The 25,533-nt window shown below is 39.2% G+C and overlaps 1 protein-coding gene across 1 annotated transcript in view; it reads left to right on the top strand.

Moving 5' to 3' along the window:
• Window positions 1-1,011: 1,011 nt before the first annotated feature.
• LOC134534541 (uncharacterized) overlaps window positions 1,012-25,533 on the top strand; it is a 49,479-nt gene continuing 24,957 nt past the window's right edge. The window contains exon 1 of the mRNA XM_063373024.1: window positions 1,012-1,039. The gene's annotated coding sequence lies outside the window, so the exon portion shown is untranslated. The remainder of the gene's footprint in view (window positions 1,040-25,533) is intronic.

Genomic DNA, 25,533 nt, shown 5'->3' with positions numbered 1-25,533 from the left:
ATTCCACATAAAAAATAAATAACATTTACCTACATGCAACACATGGTGCCATCTGTTGTTGAAAAGCAGAACTACTTGCGATAAGTTTATTGTATGAAATAAATTAACTCCGTTGCTGAATAGAGCTATTGAAGTAATTGAAGCAATTAAAGCATTGAAGCACATGGAGCACTTGCAGCTGTGGGAGCAATTGAAGCAATTGGAGCACTTGGAGCTGTTGGAGCAACTGGAGCTTGGGAGCAATTGGATCTTCGGAGAATTTGGATTTTTGAAGCATTTGGATGCAATGACTTTTGGAGCTAAATATTGTTGGTGCCAAAGACTGTTAGAGCTAAAGACTGTTTGAGCCAAATACATTTGGAGCCAAAGACTTTTGGAGTCAATGACGTTTGGAGCCAAAGACTTTTGGAGCCAAAGACTTTTGGAACCAAAAACCTTTAGAGCCAAAGACAGTTGGAGGCATTGTATCCTAGTGCATCTTGCAGCCGATCGTATCCTACTGTTGGAATACAATACTACTGAGTAGAATGTACATGCAAGTGTATGTTCTGTTCGTTAATGGTGCTTTCTTTTTGTAGTGCTTCATTTATAAAATTTTATTTTGACTCGTATTAATGTTTTTTTTACTCGTGTATTAATGTTAATGGTTTTCGTTTTGACTCGCATATTATTCCAGCGGCCATGAGTATATAAGCGATGTATGGACGACGCGACTCTCAGTTTGTTCTGGCTACGACGGTGTAAGGATGACATAGTTTGAACCATCTGACACATAAGTCACTTAATTAAGATTTTGATTACAGATCTTGATGACATCTTAACCATCATTAACGTTGAAAAATCGATTAGTTGTGCCATCGTCTACGGGAAACCTGACGGCAGCAACGACGACGTCGACGCAGAACCCCGTTGGCTTCGTCGACGACAACCACGAAGACCTTGATGGAAGCCGTACCGTCGACTGCGGAGATCTCGTCAGCGACGACGGCGCAGATCCTGATGACAGTGATGGCAGCAACACTAAAGGAGACTAAAACAGGTGTGGTTTGACTTATTTCCAAAGTCTTCAATTTTTTTAAAATCTATTTTTAAGACCGATTTATTCAAACAAAGAGTAGGTATGTGTCAACAAAGCGTGATTACAGACCTTGGATTCACTCACTTATGTGTTTTTTGTACTCATGGGAATGTTCAATTACTCTTGGTAGTATTAAGTCAGGAAAAGGTACTTTTTTTTTAAAGCTTTTAAATGCTTTTAAAATTACCTTAGCATCAATAGATCGCCTAGAACTTTATAAATAAGTGGAGTAACCTATATTGCAGGAGGTATTACCTTTTCAATCAAGCGATAACTGAGAACATGACCTCAAATCAATTAACTTAAAGATGACTTGTTTGGAGCTGACGACCGGATGCACGAAGTCCACCTTGAGAACCACGCCTTCTTCATGTCGTTTATAATTTCGCAACTCGGTAAAACCTTACTTTAAAAAAAGGACAAGAAATCTAGTCACTTTGCATATTTGATTACAGAGGCCTGAAGTCATCCATTTAACTACTGGGTGTCTTGAAGAGAAGCCGTCAGCCTTGGTGTGCTAGCTGCGTGCGTGTCATTAGTGTAGGCTGCGTACGGCGTGTAAAGCTAGACTCAGTCACTTTAACTAGAAGGACAAGGAAAAAAGTAAATAAATGGCAGTTAATCATACCTGCTCATTGCAGGTTTGAAAAAAAACTTTGAAGGTACACAGGCTTGAAAATATCGTTTAACTATAATTGTAATTGTCGTTTGATGATACCTATAAAGTTGGACACTAATTGTTGCCAGAGAAGACATTGAAGTTTTACTTTTCTCATAAAAACCGATTCTATTATTTCATATCAACTCACCTTTCTGAATCTCATTTCATTCTGCTATTTTCTATGGATTAACTTGGACTAATAAAAGCTATCAGAGAGAAAAAACAGATAGCACAAAAATACAAATTTATTGAATCACTTATAAGTTACTACAATAAAGTGTTTTCAAATGTCTAACAACGTTAATGATGATATAATAAAATACTTAATTGTTATTTGGCATTCATTTTATTTGATGGTATCCTGCAAAATCTCAAAATTAGCACGAGCTAAGCCACGAACAACATAGTGATGAATAAATAAATGATTCAACTAAAATCTTCTTTTTAATATAATATATACTTATTTTTAGTATTAAAATTAAAAAAAAAACTATTTTATAAAAAGCGGCAATTTTTAACTGCCACACAACATAGACATTGTTATTTTTGCATTATATACAAAAATACGTTTTTTTCGAGATAAAACAGAGTATTTCTTACGGGAATTGGCTGTTAATAGTAGATTTTATTTGTGTTGCATTCAAGTATAATTATTTAAATCGTGTAGAATATAATCTAATATCCGATGATTGGACATTTTTGGTTTTATTGTGCTTATTAATGTGCGCAGTTAATACTCGGGAGCTTATTCAGGAAGGGGTTTACAAACAACTTTAGCTATCGGAGGTACTTGTACAGCACAAAGCATAAATGCCTGGGTAAGAATCCAATAGGGAACCCAGTATTACTGCGAAAACTATTTTGTAGTGACAGTTGTTTTAATATACAAAATGTACAAATTTACAATTATCTGTAATTTTACATGAAATTTTTTTTGTCTGGTCCGTTTACAATAAAATTAACAGTGTGGGTGCGGGGTACCATAAGGAGAGTGGAGGGGTTGGCGAAGAAAAAAAGTGGCTTCCGCCGCTGATAACATATAGGCTTTGAATATTTATACTGTATAGAAGTCGCCAGCCCAGGTTAACATTTCTAATACGGTTTGAGGTACTAGTTGGTTAATTCACCGCGTCAATCGCCACCATCTCTAGGGCATCGACTTGTGGTGGTCCCTAGCGGACAAGTGTCGAACTCTTCAAACACCCCTTCCCCCTCCCGCTGAACAAACCTTGAGCTGCAGTGAATGATTGGTGTGGGGTGGGGGGTGCGGGGAATTACAGCGGGCGACATGACTGCGCTCTAACGTGTAAATAACAACTAAGACAATACAGGGCGTTCGGCAGCGCACTGCAGCGGTGAAGTTCCCAAGCTGCTCATAATACGCTTTTGAAAGACGTAGAGTAAATCCTATCCACTCGCGACTTCTATACAGTATATATATTCAAAGATCTAGATGAGGTAGCGAGAAGCAGATTGGCCGCACGCTTCGAGCGACGATGACGTCGTACGGAGATGAACCCTGGCAACGTTTAGGAAGGAGGAGGGAGAAGGTGATATTTTTGACGTGACAACGTTTAATAAATCGATGAACGCCAGCTGCACGCGCGAAAAAGTGTCCCGTTACGCACATTGTCCCGTTATACTGTGTCCCGTTACGCACATTGTACGCTTGCACCGCATCTATCTCTCTTCCACTCGATTGGAACAACCATCGATTTGAATTTTTCGAGGCACATTAAACTTGAAACACTCCCATTCGTTTCCTACTTTTCCTATCATCGTCCTATCCTTGACAGAATAGCACAGATTGGAAGAAGTTAAATAGCAAACATGTATAAAATTTAGGTCTAGTTAAAATAATCTCTTCGTTAAAGTAATAAACATATTTGAATTAATGAGTGCAAATAAAAGTAAATTAATCAATTAAATAGTAGATTTCATTTCACTCCTTATTTGTATCCATACAAAAAAGTGATAATTCAATAAAAATGATTAAATTTTATTCATAAAAGTATGCAATCATTTCATCAATGTTTGGTTATGACGTTGTCACGTTAAACTATCGTCCGTAAACGGACTTTACAGACAACAAATTTTTTATTTATTTCTTTCTTTCGCCTTGTCGATGGTGCACACTTCAAATAAAATGTTGTAAATAGATCCGAAATAATCATGTTAAAATATATATATTTTTTTAAATGACATGTTTACATGAAAGCAACTGTACCGCTAAAAAAATGTTCGCATAAATACTGGGTTCGGATTCTTGCCCAGCATTTATTCTTTTCGCTGTCCCAATACCTAAATCGATTGAAGTTATTTATTAACTAGTCTCTAAATATCTTTCCAGCATTAACTGCGCACATTAATAATAACAATTAAACAAAATTAAGTCCAGTTGTTTCCTATTGGATTATCGTTTCCGTGGTTTAAAAAAAAAAAATGATTTTCGTAACCCCAACCAGAAATATACATTATTGTTTCCAAAAACGTATTCAATATATGCAATAATAACAAGAAGTATGTGTTATACAAAATTACATTTTTTTTTTCTTGTGTAGCTTTAAAATGCACATTAATTTGGCAACTGGTTTCCAAAGAAATTCTGTTTTAAATGTACTGTTCTCTTTTTACTGTGTAAGGTCACCGGGGACGACAACACAGAAAACTACTTAGAAAATTTTAAGTGTTTAGTGGAAGAAATCAGCCATGACCCATGGCCCATGGCCAGCGGCATTCGAAATTCGCGGTATTTTCTGGTCCAAAACTAGGCTCCACTCACTCTTTCGTAAAAAAAAAAAAATATTTTATTTATTTATTGGATGCCGCCTCATTTTACGAACTGACCAGAGTACGTAAATTTGAAACAAATGAATTTAATTTTTTTTTTCCTTCCAGGCACGAAAAATGGCACATGACTCAAAGAAAATGCCGGTCGGACGTACAATGCTATACATTATAGTCTCTATACGATTAATGCAGCATGCATTTCGCATGCATGATGGATCATCCCAGCATTATCTAGGCTAGACTTGTGTCAGGAAATCGTAATAAAAAACCTCTCATACCAGTATTACCGGATCGGTGTCCGAACCCATACACCCCGACAGGCAAGTTCGGAGCCTCGCCACTAAGCTCAGACAAGTTTCTTGTTCGGACAGCACCGCAGCGAGGCACTGACGTCAAATGTATTGTGTCGAATATTTTATTTTTTTCTAAACTGTACGTATCGACTTATCTCACGTGTCATCCAATTAAAAGTCTCAAGATTAAGAGGAATTCATTCGCCTCGAGATATTTGCTGTTGCATATTCTATAATTTTTTTTTATCTGTAACATTGTAGCTGTCGGTATAACGGCATTTTGTAGTAGTAAGTTCGTGAATACAACGGGAGTCAAAGAACGGAAATAAGTAAACACGGTGCTGAAATCTGTAGTGGATGTCGCGAAACCTGAGTTCACAAAACCAAAAGAACACTTTTACGGTATTAACTGTTTAATGAATTTTAACAAGGTGTGGCAGTATTTTCATTATATTCATTAGTCGAAAATCGGGTCTAAAGCCTGGGTTTAGTAAAAGCAGTAGAATAATACCAATATTTTGTATTACCTAACAGTTAACAAACTTCTTAAACGGTCGATAGCCAGGGGCCACGTAAAACTGCGTTTCAGGGAACGATTTAGAGACAATCCGTATGTTCAAAACTCCGCTGCATAGTCGTGTTGTTTCGTGATTGGTCGAGTTGCTCTCGTACATGTGTCTGCTGTCGTCACGCGAATTACGGTAATTTCGCGCAAAGTTAAAACGCTTCGTGTGTGCATTGGCCCGCCCCAAACGAGGCGACGGCTTCTCTTGCAGACGTCCGCCAATCTCTGGCGCGACCATACTTCAGTGCAGTCTAATGAGCGTTCAGGATTTTTTTCCCCCGTGACAAAATACCTGCTTCTACCGATGGCAATTTTCATTTCCCCTCCCCCTTTCCGCCAACTCTACATCTTAGAATTCGCGAGCATTCGAGATCGCCGTCGCAGATTCAGTGGTGGAGAAATGACGCCGTTGTAATCCGCCCGTACGTCGCTGTCAGACACATTTCTGCCCCCCTCCTCCCCCAAACTAACGGGCCAATAGAGCGAGCGAGATTTGTGATGCGCAGAGGGGAAGTTAAAAGCAATTCAACTCATCCCACGTCTTTCTGCTCGTTTGCATCTTGCGTGCTTGTATGCTGGCTCACACGCTGTATTTTTTTTTTTTTTCACCCTCCTCCAATCGTTTCAATCACCCTCTGTCCACTATAGGCTACACGAAGTCGGTCCGCATGTTTTGCCCCCCAAACGACCGGCGTATTTCAGCGCACGGTTGGTAGTCCCCCTCATGCCTAACTTCAACGACGTCCATCCTTCACTTGGCTGGGGCTGAAAGAGAGAGAGAGAGAGAGAGAGAGAAAGTGAACAAGTCTTTCAGTACTCGCCAGAGATGTGTAACAACTAACATCGGTAACGAGCTGATAAATACACGTGTTCCACTCGTGTCGCAAAAACCACTTTCAAAACCAAACTCGGACACGAAATTTAAAGTAGAATATACGCAAATTGTGTTTTCGACTAACTTTTCTCCACGAAACATATACTTGCTAAATTTTTTTTTGTGACAGTGTATCTGCAACACACGGGACGTGGGTCAGAGTCCCAGGTGCTACGTCACTAAATCAAACTGAAAATCAATAAACCCATCTCACAAACAACTTTGTATTTTCACCGCAGTGATTACCTAAACGATGCACATCATCAGCACAGTCATCGGACGGCAACCCGCCAACCGGGGCCCGCGGTTGGCATTCAGACCACGAGGGCCGCCAATGATTTTTTTTTTGTAAACCGAACACAGATATTCATGTAAAATTACAGCTGTATTCTTAAATTTGTCCGTTTAGATGAAGAAAAAAAACCTTTATCATTAAAAAAAAATTTCGCGGTAATACTGGGTGTTCAGATTCTCACCCGGGCAAGTTTATGCTGTGTTGTCCCAGTATAATCAGTTGTTATTCCCTGAATAGCTTTCCAGTATCAAATGCGCACATTGACGATTACAATAAAACACAATATAGTCCAATTGTTGAATATTCGATTATAATTTTTTTATCATTTAAAAAGAAATAATTCTGCTTGGATGAAAACATCAATACAGACGTGAAATAATGCGCCAATTTTCGTAAGAGATACTGAGTGTTATCTCGTAAAACGTTTTGACGTGACGTCTAATAAATCGATGAACGCCGGCTGAACGCACGAAAAAGTGTTCCGTTACGCACATTATCCCGTTACGCTGTGTCCCGTTACGCGCGTTGTTCCGTTACGCTGTGTTCCGTTACGATGTCGGCGAGTGCAGTAATAATAGGTTCTGTTACAATTGACTAAAAAATTATGGTGATTCATATAATTGATGATAGATATTTGATTACAATTTATTTATATGAAAACTTGTTCATAATTATATTTAAATTTTATAGCTAAACGCCAGTTTATAAAATTAATAACAAGCTAAACGCCAGTTTATAAAATTAATAACAAGCTAAACGCCAGTTTATAAAATTAATTACAAGTCATCTACACGTTAACTGTTTCATCGACTGTTTATAAAGTGAGGTGAAAAGTTAATGTGTTTTCATTGCTTATTACAACAACCATTTCGGCAATAAAGGTTCATTATTCTTGCATTTTAAAAATCTGATTACTAGTATAATTTCAAGTATTTATTCTTTTATTATTAAAATAAAAATGTTTCAATTTTATTCATAAAAGTATGCAATCATTTCATCAATGTTTTGTTATGACGTTGTCACGTTAAACTATCGTCCGTAAACCGACTTTACAGACAACCAATATATTTTTTTTTAACGTGACTGACAGCGGTCTTCAGGGCTTGGTTACCTCCCCCCTTCCCGGGATTACACGCCCTCTTCGCCCCGACCCCTCCTTTTCAGGCTTCTCCAGAGTCCAGACGCTCCACGCACTCGCGACCAACGACTTCCGTCGGGCGGAGATCCGTCTTCCGCGCGCGTTCGCGCCCCGGCTTCGTTAGCCCATCCCCCCTTCCCCCCCTTATCCACCTACACCCTTAACACGACGGGGGAACGAAGCCATTATTCTTCTCGCTGTCGGCGGGGCGAAACGGGAACCATTTCTCTTCTAATGCGCCTCGGAGATAGGCGTGCCCGGCCCATCCTTTCTCGCACCAACTGTTACCGAATGGGCGGGCGAACAAAGAAAAAAAAAAAAAATATATATATATAGAGAGAGAGAGAGAGAGAGAAACAAATGGATTGGCTATGAACTACAATCCCTTTTTTTTTTTTTTTGCGCGATGTGCAATGGTTTGTGTTGAGCGGGCCAAACCGTCTTGCGATGGATACGCGGTTTGCTCGGCGACTGTTGTCCTAAGAACATCGATCATCGCGTAATAAAGCTGGTGCGTGTTGAATCTCTGAGCTCGGTGTATTTTGAACGCGTGTGAGCACACGGAGAAAAATTGCGAGCCCCCCCCCCCCCCCCCCCCCCGCTGATTAGGAAGCCTGCAGCGTGAGAGCCACGCCCGAACAGTTCCGAAGTTCTCCGAAGTTTTGGCTGATCTCTCGCGAAAAAAAAAAATTGTCTGTAAAGTCGGTTTACGGACGATAGTTTAACGTGATAACGTCATAACAAAACATTGATGAAATGGTTGCATACTTTTATGAATAAAATTTAATCATTTTTATTGAATTATCACTATTTTGTATAGATACAAAGAAGGAGTGAAATAAAATCTACAATTTAATTGATAAATTTACTTTTAGTTTCTCTCATTAATTCAAATATGTTTATTACTTTAACGAAGAGATTATTTTAACTATAACTTTTATACATGTTTGCTATTTAACTTCTTCCAATCTGTGTTATTCTGTTAAGGATAGGACGATGATAGGAAAAGTAGGAAACGAATGGGAGTGTTTCAAGTTTAATGTGCCTCGAAAAAGTCAAATCGATGGTTGTTCCAAACGAGTGGAAGTGAGATAGATGCGGCGCAAGCGTACAATGAGCGTAACGGGACACAGCGTTATGGGATAATGTGCGTAACGGGTCACCTTTTCGTGCGTGCAGCCGGCGTTCGTCGATTTATTAGACGTCACGTCAAAAAAACGTATTAATATATTTTACGGCCATAGTGTGTTTTAAATAACGGCGACCTAACCTAACCTGACTTTCACTTTAGTTAGGATAACCTATTCTAACCTACCAACCAGGGAGAAATAAAGAACTGTTACATTGACCTAACCTTTTACTTCGTTATACTTCGAAACGGTTCGGGTTATGGCTGGGGCTTAAATCCCAGTGAAATGGAGTCTATTCCCAATGATACGTATTCCCTTCCCTTACTTCCCCTTCCGAACTGTTAGCTCGCAATACATTTTACCCGCACTATACCGGTTTTTTTCATAACGCGAGCTTCAAAGCCAAAGTAACTCTAAGCCTATTACTTGTAAGAAGTATGAATTAAACATAACGAGGATGATGATATGCTGATCTGCCTGCAGGCTTGTTTTGATCCCCAGCTATGGCATGCTTGAGTTGAGATGAGTCTGCAATGTTTCGCTGTTGCCTTCCGCAGAATTGAGGAGAAAGAAGAACACGTCCTGGACACAGAGGCCAGGAAATATTTCTCAAGTGAAAAATCCCCTATTCAGCCGGGTATGTAACCCAGAACCCTTTTGTCATAAGCCAGAGGCTCTTAGCTACTTAGCCAAGCGGTCAGGCCAAAACATAGGCCTATGTAGAAGAAACTGACAATTAACTTTACTAATTTCGTAGTTAAATACAATAGGTCAACACTTTCGTTTGTAACCATTATCGTTTTGTTTACAAATTTAACATAATACTTGCTTATTTTAGCCTAAATAATTTGTTTTATGCAGCTTCCACAAATATATATATATATATATATATATATATATATATATGTATATAATATGGAAATTTTGTTACTCAGAGGCATATATAAAACCACTGAAAAACAGCTATTGCAGAACTAATTTAAAAATAAGTGACGAGATTTAAGTTTAAAAAATTTAGAAATGTTGGCATCAATGTAAGCTAAATTTTATATAATGAAATTTTACATACTCCACAATGAATTAATAATAAAATTGTTGGGACTTACAAACATTTGCAACAGTAAAGGGTTTCCAAAAATCAAAGTATCAATGTAATTGCATACGAAAATGTTAGGAAATTAAATACTCAGCCCTATCGTAAAAAAACATATGCCTGTTTTAAAAACACACTTAAAAGTTTCAAAATTATATTTCATTTGTAGTCTCATCACGACAAAATAAGTTGAAAACATCTATACGACTTGTGGTCTGAAGTGCATCTCAAATCAGCAGCTGAGTAACAATTTGATTGTAAATAATATACAATGTATTTAAATTAGAACAATGAGCTTCTGGATTATGTTTATTTGCATGAAGTTCTACAACAACCACGAAATTGGCCGTCATAGCCAAAAAATTTTAATGAAATAATTTGGGGTAACTTCTATTTTGTTGGTGTGTAACTACCCCCAATTATTTTAATGAACTTTACAACTTATTTTGTCGTGATGAAACTGCAACCTACGTTTGTAAATGAAATAGGTTTATCCTACTCAAGATTTATTATGTTCTGAAAATTACACAGTTGCAATATTATTGTTTTGTTTTTACTGTTATAATATGGCAAATTTAAAAGGGACAAAGTGAAAATTTTTAAAGTTGAATACTTAGTCCCTAGTATTTATAAAACTAATTTAGTAAATAATTATTTCTAAATACAAAAATATAATAATATAACCCATATGACTCATCCTGTATGACTGTGTTCCAAACATCAGACAATAAAATTTGACTCAAATGAATTAAATTTGGGGAAACTGTCTTATATCTTTGAAACATATAAAAAAAAAAGTCATGGGAACTGTTCCCAGAAGTGAAAACTTAAAACTGTATTTATAAATGTGTAAGGTAAAGTGCCCAAATCCCATCCCCGCTCCTAAATCCGTCCCCTACGCTATCTTACAAGGAAGGTGCTGCCACCTGTCCCAGAGGCTACGAAACACTTCGGAACGATCCAGTAGAGAGTCGACAACGAGAAAATCCGGACGTTCTGTTCGTCGCCGCCATATATTTGCATTATAACTTTGAGGCGAGACTTGAACATATTTGTATTTAACTTCACAACCATATTGTGATGCTTCCAGGTATGTTTTATCTTATTGTTTTGTTTATTGCATGTAAAATACAGTCTGAACTTTGTGTAGCAGCTTTCCGGTTACCGTTATTTAAAAAGGTGTGACAGGAATGGCGGCTGTGTTTATGTTTGCGATATTCCTAAATTCGCCCCCCGTGTAAATCCTAAATCCGTCCCGGGGACGGATTTAGGAACCCAACGACTCAGGGATCCTTAAATCCGTCCCTTACATCCATGTTAATTTTAAGTCTAATTTTGGTAGGTAGAAACCTTGCACACATACGTACCTATTTAAAATTGTTTAATAAACAACATTTAATAGCATTGCGCAAAATATCTTGAAGCTATATTTGTACACGCAATAGATTGAAACAGTTTGATCTATAAACGAATGTATTTTGTTTATACGGAAATAAAATTATGTTTTATAATAATATACATAATTAATGTCACACTGATATAAATAACTAGCTTCTAGTGCAATAAAATTAATCAACGATATTGAAATAATGTAATTAATGTTGTTATTGTTTCTGTAACTCCACAGATGGCTCCCCGAAAATCTTGGAACTCTGCTGCCATGGTGACAGCCATCATTGCTGTGAGAAACAAAGATATGGGGTATAAAGCGGCTGCCAAATTATTCAACGTTCCTAGGGCTACCCTGAAGGACTACGTGAAGTCTCCTCATACACCAGAAGAATGTGTAAGTACAAAATTTGGAAGAAAACCTGTTTTTTCTTCAGAGCATGAGAATAGTCTCGTGGAATACTGTCTGGACATGGACCACCATTACTATGGTCTTACTATCTCAGATTTGAGACGAATGACCTACCAGTTGGCTGTTAAGAACAACCTTCCAAATCCCTTTTCAAGGGAAACAAAGGCTGCTGGTAAAAAGTGGGTCCGACTATTTTTTAAGTGTCATCCTGAACTTACTCTGAGGAGGCCACAGAACCTCTCAATAGCTAGAGCCAAAGGTTTCACTAAAGATAACGTTCACAAGTTCTTTTCACTTCTGAAGGTCGAACTTGAAAGAATTAACTTTGATCCATCGAAAATCTTCAATGTGGACGAAACTGGGATCAGTGTGGTACAGCACAAGGCATCCAGAGTGGTTACCAGTAAGGGACAAAAACAAGTGCACAGACTGTCATCAGCAGAGCGTGGGGCAACAATTACAGTCATAACCTGTATGTCAGCTGCCGGCCACTACATCCCCCCTCTTCTAATATTTCCGCAGAAAAGGTGGCAGGTTGAACTGCTCGATGGTGCCCCTCCAGGCTTGATTGGTGGAACCTCAGAATCAGGTTGGGTTACTGGACCTTTGTTCCTGATGTGGTTTGAGCATTTCATATCCATAGTTAAGCCTACAAAAGAGGCGCCTAGAGTGCTCATACTGGATGGGCACTATTCCCACACCAGGAATGTTGAGGTCATAGACCGGGCAAGGGAAGTCGGGGTGTCAATTTTTTGCCTCCCACCCCACTCAACAGACAAAATGCAGCCGTTGGATGTGGCGTTCATGTTCCCACTGAAAACTCTGTACGCAAAGGCCATTGAACAATGGTTGGCTAATAACCCCAACAGAATTGTGAGGAAACTCCAAGTTTCCTCTTTGTTTTGTGAAGCCTATCTTCGAGCTGCTACACTCGAAACTGCGGCTAATGGGTTCCGAGCTACTGGAATTCATCCATTTAACCCTGATGTCTTTCAAGAGCATCATTTTGCTGCTAAAGCAATGGAGGTTGTGGAGGAATCAGTCAATGATGAAACTGAAATTGGGATTGCACCTACTGGTCCACCCCAAGTGATCAGGCCAAGAGACATCAGAGAGGTTCCCATCTGCCAGAGCTGGCACATCTTTCTTGGTTACAGGATCTCCCCACAAGACAGCACTAACAGCCTCCTTGGAGAAACGTAAGAACCGTGAAAAGCGTCAGACAAAAGGACCAGCACCACAAACCAAAAAAACAGCTCAACATGGGATCTACATGTCAGCCAGTGCCAGGAGCATCCTCTAAGCTTACAAAACCACGCAGGAAGCAAACAAGGCGATGTGATGTGAGTTCCAGTGACACCGAGGACGAAACACACGTTCCTCTTGTATCGACCGATGATGAAGACAGTTCTGATGAAGGTGATGTGTCATGCCCTATTTGTGGAAAAAACTTTTCGCAGGACAAGCGAGGAGAAAAATGGGTTAAGTGCACCAAATGCTTCCAATGGTGTCATGAAATGTGTTCTTCCTCCCCAGGAAACAAAAATTTTGTATGCGTTTTTTGTTTGGATGGATAATTTTACATGCCTAACTGTGTGCAAATAGGTATATTTACGTTTATTATGAAAAACTATTATTATTTCACAACATTTTGTATTGTTAATGTGTTAATATAAACATTTGTGGTTTCGGAAGTTATAAATGTAATTTTCCATAGTTAGCTACTGCAAATAAGACTTAAATCGAATATGGAATAAGGGGGACGGAATTAGAGCACCACTTTTGAAATCTCTACAAACACATTTTAATGATGTTTATTGTCTCTGTGTCGCAAAAGGTTCATTCCATGCAGTTACGATATCAGCATACATTGCCATTGAGTTGAGTTGTTTACAGGATTTTTTTCTATATTTTTATCCCTAACCACATCGTCACAATTACAAGTTTCCCTTAGGGGGACGATAAATGGGCACCTTACCTTATATGACATAATTTATACGTCAAATGTACGTAAGAAAATGATTTTGGTATTATATCACTAGCATGTCAGTGACGCGAACCCATAAGTTTTGCCCCTACCAAAAATTGCTCAACACGGCTAAAGAAATTTTCACTTCAACATTTTTGGGGCGAATAAAATAGATTCTCAAATTTTATGGAATAAAAAAAAATACTAGGCAGGCCACACAAAAGTGTACAAGCGCGAAACACTATATCTTCATTAAGAGAGCTCCATAGTCGTATAAACATGTAACCTCGAAGCACTAAAATAATATATACTTACTTTCCCATTAGGTGGCGGCCAAAAAAAGAAAAGTGTTATGGCAGTTACAAATGGACGAACCTAGTACTCAGACTTCCTCGCACCAGATTCGCACTCTCTTGGAAGGCGTGGCTGGTATAATTTGTGGCTTCACTGTGAAAAAAAAAGTTTTTGAACTTTTACAAGGATAGTCCTTGGAAACTCAGTTAACAACGATATCACTTGTAAAATTGCAAGGCAGAACTTTGTACTATTTGCAATTTTTACAAAGCTCTGCCTTGGAGTTTTACAAGTTATATTGTTGGCAACTGAGTCTTCAAGGATTTTCCTTGTAAGAGTACAAAATTATTTTACAAATTTTACTCATAGGCTAAATTTATTGGTTTGACATGGCATAGAACTGGTGAGATCATCATGATAGTTGTAGTTGTTCCGGTGGAATAATAAGTTATTTCCTCGCGGCGCTTACATACCAGAACCAGTTAGTAAATATATGGTTGCTACAAAGTGTAGATTGTCTGGAAGAATTAAATTCAATGGGGCCTAATCCCGCTTAAAGTACAGGTTCAGCTTGGCGTAGACTTTTGATGTGTAACTCTCAGCTCTCGGTATACGGTTTACGTGAATGGAACGAAAGTCGTATGGAAAGAAAAGTGCTGCTATCTGTAGCAGATGACGCGACCTAAAGTTCGCAAAGCCAAAGGTTGAAAAATAGTATATTTTAATGGGTTTCAACAACATGAGCAGTATTTTAATGAAATTGTCTGTCGAAAATCAGGTCCAAAGCGCGGAGTTTTAGTAATTTTTCAAGTCTTTTTCGCTTTTTTCGAGGTCGTTTCATTTGATAGTTTAAAATTTCGGTCTGCAAATAGAATGATTCGATGGTCGACGTAGCTGCTACGGCAACGAATTCTAGTGGTGTTTGCAGGAACTACGTGTGATTCACCGTCAATAAATGAAGTTGAAAACACGTCTATAAAAAAATATATATAAATGTGGTTGTCACGTTAAACTATCGTCCGTAAACCGACTTTACAACCATTTTTTTGAAATTTAATTTTTAGTATCCTGGCATCGTTTTGAACTATTAAGTATGTCGCAAATCTAATCCAATAAACTTACCATTCTAGCAGTGTCGCATAGTATGTGTAATACGTAACCTAACCTAACCACCATTTAAAATGGTAAACGGCTGGTAAACTACGTGAAGTGATCACAACGCTCTTATAGAGATTAATTGGAAAACAAGTTAAAATTTAAAAAGAAAAAGTTTTATTGTAACGAATAACCACTTTTCTGAAAATATAAAATTTTAAATTTCTCCAATTTTTTTTAATCCTTTCATTATTTGGAATTATTTCCTAAGAGAGCATTGTGATACTTTATGTAATTCACCAGTAATTTACCTTCTTTTTTTTTTTAACAAATTCCGGGTTAAATTTCGTGTCCCGGGTTCTGATGTTACGAGTGTATTCGCAACGTGAGAAGGCGCGAACTCGCTGGCCACCGAGGTCACGTGTCACACGACTCTGGCGGTCACTGGGAGCTTTGAATATATATACTGTATAGAAGTCGCGAGTGGATAGGATTTACTCTACGTTTTTTCAGGAGCGTATGATGAGCAGCTTGGGAACTTCACCGCTGCAGTGCGCTGCCGTAACGCCCTGTATCGTCTTAGTTGTTATTTACACGTTAGAGCGCAGCGCTGTCGCCCGCTGTCATTCCCCGCACCCCCCCCCCCCTATCATTCACTGCAGCTCAAGGTCGTTCAACGGGAGGGGAAGGGGTGTTTGAAGAGTTCGACACTTGTCCGCTAGGGACCACCACAAGTCGATGCCCTAGATATGGTGGCGATTGCGGCGGTGAATTAACCAACTACCTCAAAACCGTATTAGAAATTTTAACCTGGGCTGGCGACTTCTATACAGTATATATATTCAAAGCTGGGAGAGACGTCCGCGCGGGACCGCCGCCCAGTGGGTCGGTGAGCGGGCTGGACGTGAACGAGCAGCGCAGCGCCGCGCCCGGCGGGCAGTCGAAGCCCGCGATAAGGATCGATTGTTACGCGACCGGCCTCGAGGTTCCAGAAGGAGCTGGCCGGTGCGGTGGACGGGAGAGGGGCGGGCGCAAGGCTTCTGATCACGATCCCTGGCCTGTCCGACTGCTCGGCTCGGCGCGGGGGGGGGGGGGGGGGGGAGGGGAGTGTGATCGCCCTGTCCATAAACTAATGATTGATATACAGAGGCCGTGTCTGAATTCACACGACAAAAATCCACCTACGTTCATCACGAAAAAAAAAAAATTAGTTGCAAACATAATATCCCACTTATGGCATCTAGCAAATTCTTCCAATTGGGTTTGTATAAGCTTTTAAAGCTTAAGAGGTTTTTTTTTTTTTTTGTTTGCTACAACACCCGTAAAACGTTGTTGATGTCGTGAAAATAATTGTGTTGGGTGTCAGCTCCCATTTGTCAATCAAATCATTTTTCATGACAGCGTAAAGTGTTGCGAGTTAGGAAAACCTTTTTTTTTTTAACTTAACATTGTCCACACGCTTAGGCCGGCTCTTACAGTCGTGATTCGTGGCAAAGTAAAGTATTTATCCAGTTGATCAACCTGCCAAGTTTTTCGCTTAGATTATACTGACTGGTTCTGAAAGCGTCCGTTGGTGTTACGCACTAAACACTTTATGTATTATTTAAAATAAATCAATCGTTGAAGAGATTATGTAAAGATGTGTTGGACATTTACATACATTCATATGTGGTTGATGTATGACCAGTGGACTTCAAATAAAATAAACAGGAAACTTGAACAATTATTCATAGCAGTACTCTCTCTCCCTCTGTCTCTCTCCGTTTGTTTGTTTGTCTGCAGGTTTGTTGGTTAGAATTTCAGTAAATCTTGACGATGAAATGTCCCTATTGTATTATTGACGCTTTCTTCGTCTCCTGGCAACGTCTATTACATTGCTTGATTTTCTTTTTTCACGCGAGACACAGCAGTGGCGTACCCACGAGGAGGGACAGTGCGAGTTTGTACTGCCTGCAGACTGCCGTAGCTAGTTGAGGCGTAGTCGCACAAGCCGAGTTAATTGTTTTCCCCCATTTCCTTTACATTACTATTAGTTAAGGGCTATTTCCGTAAATTTATTACTGTACTTCTCTGGACTGTGCTGGGATGGATAGCCCTACCCTATGCAAGGGAGCAATCCCTTATACAGTTCTGGCTTGTTACTGGCTCTGGAATGTTTAATACATACCTATATGTAGGTCGACTCCCAAACTACCCTAAAAGGGCGCTGATTTGGGAGGGGAGGTAGCGGATAAGCTGGCCTTCGGATTGGAAAACACTGTACTTCTCTCTCTTGCGTGAGTACAACCAATGCAAGAGATGCATGGCGTTCGATTTTCATAAATAGACCCTTGACGAGGAAATCATAAAACATGACATGACGTGTGAAAACTAGCCTTAAAGAATAAGAAAAAATGGAGTGCGGCTGTGTCATGGACACGGCCGAGTGTTGTACGTTAAAACGTGTACGTAACAGGTAATTTTTTTATACAAAATATAAAATACGCTATTTAATGTATGTTATAATCATGTTTGAATAATAAGAAGTCCTTCGGGTTTCCATGTTTTGTTTATGATAGCAACTATTTTTTTTTAACAATATATATTCACTGTAACTATTTTACACTAATGTTTTGTATATGCAGTCGATAGATTTTGACGAGAGCTGACGATTGAAACGTAAACTAACTTCGTAGCTTCTCCGAGTAAAAAGTGATAATAAATGCGGAAATCTCGAAACGCAGCAAAATGACCTCAAAATGGCGGCGCTTCCCCCTCCACAACGCGCGATGCGTCAGAGTCCTCACTTGGCGTGACGAATTCTTTGATCATTTAGCTATCCAGTGGTGTAATTAAATTTCGGATGGAGATGGTAGATATGTAGCTGCATTGCCAAAATGTATCCTCCGCCCGATTTTGTTATCATTCGTTTCTTGAATTGCCTCTCACTATGGAAGCAATTTCAAAGACGTGCTCACGTCAAGAAACGAAGCCGCGGGTACACCGCGTGTAGGAACTAATGAGCCTGGAGTGGGCGTGGCCTGGTGGACCAGTGGGCAGTGCGACTCGCGAGTGCTTGCGGAGATGTCCCGCGGCGCTCGGCTGGTTGTGGAGGAGGGGGGGGGGAACTCGGGGCGGTACACGACGCTGATTGCAGAACGCGCTGCTCGCCGCCTCGTATCAGAGCTCGCAACCGCTCGATCAGACCCCTGCCCTGGGGGGAGGACAGCCGGGTAGCAAACCACCCACGGCTACCGGCCAGGGTCAGTTGGAAGAAATGCCGCTATTCACTTTTTAAAAAAAAAAAATTGCAATAGCATAATTACGAAAGTTATGTTATTTTTTAAGCATGACATACCTTCCTTCAATTGTTCGAAAATTCTTCCTAGATTATGCAAAACCATCGTTTATAGGTGAAATTAGGTAGTCTGTGCAGTGACGCGGTAGCGGCCGTATTATGCTTTAAGAGCGTAGCCGAGGCTTTTTTTGAAAACTTAAGATATTTTTTTTTAATGTGAGCACTTTTAGGCCGGGGCCATGACTGTTTTCCATTTTAAGTGAATAGTGTTCAATATTTTTTTCATATTATTCACTCGGTTACGCTATGAAAGCACAACATGATATGTAATGTTGGCTATATAAATTATAGTTTCTCATAATCCAGGACGAAATTTCAAACGATATTTTTGCGGCGATTAAAGGAAAGTAGGTAGAGTAAAAAATCACCACTTTTTTTAAATTTATATATATATAATTTTTTTAGGAAATGTGCCACTCTATTATTTCACCCCGGCAAGAACATCCACGGCAGACGATCCCGCTCTGCGACCACGTGGTCGCCAGCGGCGGAGCGGCACATCCACGCACTGGCCGCATTGGGGCATAGGTGTGGATGCCGTGAGGCGGAGGAGGGAGGCAGTACCGTGGAATATAAACATCCCCTCACCACCGAGGTAACCGTTTACTGTGAACCGATCTCGATAAACGTCATGAAAATGCCGTAACTATGTTCCAAGGAAATATTTTGTAACATTATAAATAGAGACCTGCAAAATGTTCGGTTTCGATGGCCTTCAGGATAGACTGCACATACCCCTGTACACTCGGGAAAATAACGCAAGTTCATTGGCTGCCGACTTGTAAGTCGTCTCAGCTGGTTTGTCTGTGATTCGATCCTTCTTTGGTTGAGGGATTATAACTGGTTGAGATTCGTCCAGATGAACAGTAAGCCAATAGCAAAATTATCTAAGAGTTATATGTGTTTGAATTATAGCCTATCACCGAATTAATCCGCGACTTTTGCAGGTCTCTAATTATAAAGTTATCCGCCTGTTGAATGCGTGTAGACCGATAGTGAGATGAAATTGGTACCTGACCATCCCACACACTTGTACTCAAACAGTTCGGTGTCTATCGTCCCCTCGTTACTACTACCACATTTTTACCATCGGGGCCGGATTGCATGTGATTGAGTCATTTGAAATTTGGAATTTTTTTATTGGAATCTTCATGTTCTTGGGGGCGTGTAATAACCATCCGAGGTCCAATGAGTACGCAGTCCAAGTTTTTAATGCTATGCAGATCATCCTCTGTCTAAATAATAACGCAGATTTTTGCAGGTCTCTGGAGATGACTTGTGTCGATTAGGACCATTGGGGTGTAGATTAGCACAACCCTCCCTTCATCACTCTCCTCAGCCACAAACCCATGACTTTTTTTTTCCTCAATTTTTTATATTTGCGCCCTTGCATAAGCGTGACCACAGGTTACTTCAAGTATGTACAGGACCAACCACCGTGGCTGATAGTGACAGCGGTTTACAAATCCTGCAGAAAGGAATAACATGGACGTAGAGCGCGGGCGAACCTGCACAGTTCCGACATCTAGCATTCCTGCAAACATGTGATGCAGCCATTTTACCAATCAGCATCAAGTTTTTGTGATGAAATAAACGGCCGGTAAATAACTCCCCCTCCCCTTTTTTCACGCTTGAACATAGCCATTGTAACGCAGTAACAACCTGAACATTAAAACCAATTTTAAAATCACGTTTTTTATCTTAGATTTGCATTTCGTTGCAAAAACAAATAAGAAAATTTATCTTGAAAAACAGGCGAATGAACATGTAAACTTTAGCATATTAGTAAATTACTAAGAACCATTTTCAAATGTATTTCATAATATTGTAATAATAACATGATGTTCTGTTACAGGCCTACTACTTTGTATTTGTGTGTTATTTATTTCGCAAGTAAATGCTTTAGTAAATATATTGATACTAATTGCATTGTTTTAATTGTTAGTTTTATTGTACTTTCGTCGTTCTTGAAAGGATCATCTCTTATAAACCTATGTTTGTTCTTGTCATACTATTTACTAAATCAAGAGATTGGGACAAAACGACCCGAGAACCTTCGCCTCGACTATAAAAGGATGTATCTCGAACAAGCGTCCCAATTGCGTGTTTACATGACAGATATGTGGATGAAACAGAAACTACAATGGTCCTAAGTTCGGATATGTTCCTGTTTATCGCTGAAACCGTTGCCGTGCACAATGAGACACGCTGGATCCCGTTTATGTGGAATGGCATGTAGGCAAGATATGCAGATAACCATAAGCCCAATATCATTGCATACGCTTGCGACTTTATCGGTACATAGAAGCAAGTCCGTACCTAAGTCTTTTCTACAACTACTCCAAACGCACTAAAATTTTGGACGTATATTTTGTATACACATTGCTTAGGTCACGATACGTTCTTCTATTTTAAATATTGACATTGAAAGATATTTTTTAATATAGAGTGATATATCTCACTGTGATGTTTATGTGTTTTACAATATAAATATCAGCGATATTTCATAATGAAATATGCTTATTGCAGTTTCTAATAAAAGTGTTCATTTTTCACGCGTTATTTGGTGTTGTCGATGTCAATTTAAGAGATTTAATGTGCTGCGCCATAAGACAGTTTTTTCATTCCGGTAAAGAGGAAGTAAATGTTTGTAATGATTACTTTTTTTCTGTGCAAAATTTTGCAAGAACATTTTATCTATCTTATCGTCAAAAAATTGATAATTTTAATGATCGATACATCGCTTTGATAGTGATATGAAATGCATGTGTCACAAGGCTATTAAAAGGAGATATCGCGCAGGCATAGTAATCACATGGTGAATTATGTCGTTCCGTTGGCCGGTTTGAGAATACTGAACATTTGTCCGCTCGTATAGTTGCCACCCGTACAGCTCTGCTGGCTGATGGGTTGTCTACCTACCAGGCGATCTTGGACGCTTAAAAATAACGTAAAACAATCATTAACTTATTTTTACAGGTTTTATACCCCGAGTATGAGATAAAATACAAGTGATCTTGGTTAACAAAGGCGCATTTTGTGATGCAGTCATATTTCAGAGAAATTTCCACCATATAATCTTGCCTTTTGTTTCCTTTGCGACGGAAGAGGTGGGTCGTTTACGTATAGTTTTGTCTTCCTGCAGGTAAGCCAAGTCGATCATACCGGGATTTTAAAACCAAAACCTTCTAAATACGACTTATTATGTTTTTTAACAGTTGGAAGTAGTTCATAGCTACTTCCCGATCAAAAGACACTATGCGTGCTACCCTTTCTACATGTCTCAAAACTCAATATGATTATGAGTAAATGCTTTGACCTGGTACTCACCCAGAATTTTATGTGTAAATATAGCTGATAAATAATATTATATTAATAATTTGACTCTCCTTTCCGGACCTGCTTTTCCCACACGTAGAAATACAAAATATTTTAATTTAATGACTTTAATTTGGCAGGATTTCAAAATAGTCTTACTTTAATTTTTGTTATGTCAATGTTCGAAAACACAAGATGGAAAGGGATAGATTCGGAATAGTAATTTTTAAGAGGTGGTCTTCTTCTCGAAATTTTGGAGGTGAGATTATACACAATGTTCTTCCTTGATTACTGTAGGAATAGTACCAGAAAACTTGTACCCTTCCTAAAGATACTATTGAAAGAAGAGACATCAGTTCGGTAATTTAATTACTTACTTTTGATAACAAGAACATTTTTTGATATTAATTTGTAGTCAACGCGTTTTCATGGAACTAACTTTATGAGCCAGCTACCAGGTGGCTTCGTGTTTTACAACGCTGATTTTTTCCGGATCATGAATTTATTGCGTTCTGGAACGAGTTTATATTTTATAACACCCTAAATACCACGAGGGAGCAACCCCCGACCCGGTCGAAAATCGAACCCAGTCCTCTTGGCTTGAAACAAGGAACTCTAGCAACTTATTATTTTTTCCTTTTTAACTACTTTTTAAAGAACTTCGCCCCTTATGTTGACTTTTTGGACGTTGTAAATTGACTTTTTGGCACATTATTTTGAATATTTGATGTATTTTTGATCATATTGAAATATTACAAAATTCACACACACACGCCTCACCTGGGATTCGAACGCAGAAACTCTCGCCCTGACAGCCTGCATTCATTCTACTGATCCACGGAGTTTAGTAATAGTTGAAACATCGGGTTCGGACCATGATGGGAGAAAAGCCCTGGCGGTCGTGCAGGAAGATGATCACGAACTGGCGCCCAGACCAAGTTCCTGGGCCACGCGCAACCCGAAAGTCTAGTCACGTGATCTCGTGACGCGAATGCGAGACAACGCGAGCCGGGCGAAATAATGAACTAACAGAACAACTCCTCAAAACCACAGTGGTTTCTCACACAAACGTTTAGTGATGAGAAGGCTATGTTGCCGTGTTGCCTAGTCCTCTCACCTTAGCTCCTATTTCGTTAGCAAGAGTGCTTCGAGAACAGAAAGTCTAGGCTAGTTTTTTTTTTTAGTGACGAAAGTTAGATAATCATAGCCTCACCCCCGGGCTGATCTTTTAGAACATAATGGAATTAAATAATAAAATCCGTCCTTTTAGTTCTTCATTGCTTCCAGCAAAATTTTTGATGAAATGCAATAATCGTTTATTTAAATTGTGTCGAATAAATGGTATTTATTCTCCTCAAATATATTTATGTAGGTCAATTAATTTAAATTCCGTTGTGACGATGGGGCTTTGATGATTGGAAAGGGAGGAGGGAGGTTCGGACATTTCCTTCCATCCCCTTTTCCTGTTTACTGACAGGTAACTTTTTTTTATATATTCCTCGTGAGAGGGATCCCGTCTACTCGCTGAGTGTTACGTCATCCAGCACAGACGTCGAGACAATGACCGCCGTGGGCTAGTAGGGGAAGCCTTCAGTCGACGGAGACCCTGAAGAAGGAATAACGGTCCATGGGGTGACTACTCCAGATGAGCAGTCAGTTGCCAGCGACGACGTACAGCCATGAATATCCACCCCCCCTTTTTTTCCCCCTTTCATACTTCTCCTTCCAATCTTCGGCGCAAGCCGGTGTAATTACAGGCCATTATGGTGCGTCCCGACGACAGACGTGTGTGACGGGGGAAGGAAGGGGGCAGCGGGGGGGGCGGGCACAGGAGTCGCGGTGAAAGGTCCCGTGGAGGCCGCCCCGGCCGAGCAGAGCGGTGTTGTTGCAGGCCAAGTAACCCGTCGTCTCTTCTGCAGGGCTGACATTTCCATAACCATTCCTCTCCCTGCCTCCCCTTCTCAGATCATTCCCCAACCCTACCGACGACCACCGAAAAGTCTCGAAGACAAGCCTCGTCGTGGGCCACTCTCTTCACCAGCTTCGAGCGGTCCCGTGTTCCCCTCTTCATCTCCCCTTCCCTACCACCTCTGCAGCTTTCTCACCTCCAACCAAAATAATGATCACCGGAATTTATTGTGAGGCCCCGTCTCCCCCTCCGTCTCTTCCCGCAATCTCTAAGGACTTCCATTGTGCTCGTTAAACAACAAACCTTTTTGTGACTTTTATCTTTCTAAATGCCCTGCCCCCCCCCCCCCCTTGGGATCCCTCACCACCCTCAATCCTTGACCTCTCGGACCTACCGTAAGTCCTTTTGAAATTGTGCGTGTTCACAGGGTTAATGGGGATAGGTTAATAGACAAGCTGACACTTCTAGGAATACGTGTTCACGTACTCAACTTTCTCCGAAATATTTTAGTACACTGTTTATTTTGTGAATGGCGTCGTCACTATTGAGCTAATAATAATTTAAAAAAAAAAAATAGAATTTGAATTATTATGAACTTCAAACATCGACTGAGTACAAGTTCTTTTTTTTTTTTTTGTCTTTATTTGCTGTCTTTGTTACTACTGTCTCGTCGTTGTTAGACCATTGTGTCCATTTGTGCTGTAATAATTTTTTTACTAATTCTTTCCATTGAATTTTCTATGTTGTCTATGATTTTAATTTTTTGTCATTTCCTGATTTTGGCTCTTTCTGTGTGTTTGCGTAGTTAGCTTTATTTGTCGGTTTTTGAGGTTTCTTATGACGTACAGTCTAATCAGCAATTGTCCCAAACTAAAATTCTTACCCATTTCCAGAACCATTCAGAAAAATTTGTTGAATTAGTAAATTTCAATGAATATAAAAAAAATACACATTTCATAAGACGATTCTGATTAAAACGTCTTTGCGAATATCAGACAGTGATGTAATTAAAAAAGTAACGTTACTTCCAGAGGAAATCTTCAAGTTTCAAATGTTCATACAAATGAGGTACTCAAATTACATAGTGTGAACTAAATTTTACAAGAGGTTTCCAAACTACGCCAGCGAAGTCCTTTGGGTGATGGGTTAAAAGTAAAAAAGACTGATGAACTATTGTAACCTCCCCCTTAATTGAATATTAAGTTAGTTTTGCGCCATTTGGTATCAAATTTCAGGTAATATTTTTTATGGTTTTAATTTCATGGTCCATAGACCCAGAAACCATCGTTGACTCAATATATATATATATATATATATATATATATATATATATATATATATATATATATATATATATATATATATATATATATATATATATATATCACAGTACTTCCGTAAATTTGCACCAGACACTTTCAAACTGATACATAAAATCTAGTCATGGAAAATCTCGGTCGAGTTCGTGAATAGGCAATGGGTATAAATGAGAAAGGTTTGTTTTAACAACAGAAAAGTCGTTATAACTCCAATAATATGACGAATATTGCTTCCATTTGAACGTATTACATATAACTCACAGGAGTAATACCAGAAAACTTATGTCTTAATACATTTTTGATAAAACCAATCATAACTGCAAGGGGTGGAAAAACAAGGGTTAGAGAACAAAACATATTCTTAACTCCCTTAGTAGAGACACAATCGAATATGTTCATATTGATTGTAAATCTTGTAGTTTATATCTAAATATTTTGTCTAAAACAATGTTTAAAAATGGTTAAAAAAAACAGTGATAGAATTTTAAAAAATGCATAACATCCTTATTTTGTACACAATTAAATACGTTCTTATTTATTGTGAAACCTCCCAATATTATCTATAACTATCATC

Source organism: Bacillus rossius, chromosome 7 (assembly GCF_032445375.1).
Source record: "Bacillus rossius redtenbacheri isolate Brsri chromosome 7, Brsri_v3, whole genome shotgun sequence".
In the NCBI taxonomy this organism is placed as follows: domain Eukaryota; kingdom Metazoa; phylum Arthropoda; class Insecta; order Phasmatodea; family Bacillidae; genus Bacillus; species Bacillus rossius.
Note: the sequence above shows the minus strand (reverse complement) of the source record. Positions and strands in the feature narration are given on the sequence as shown.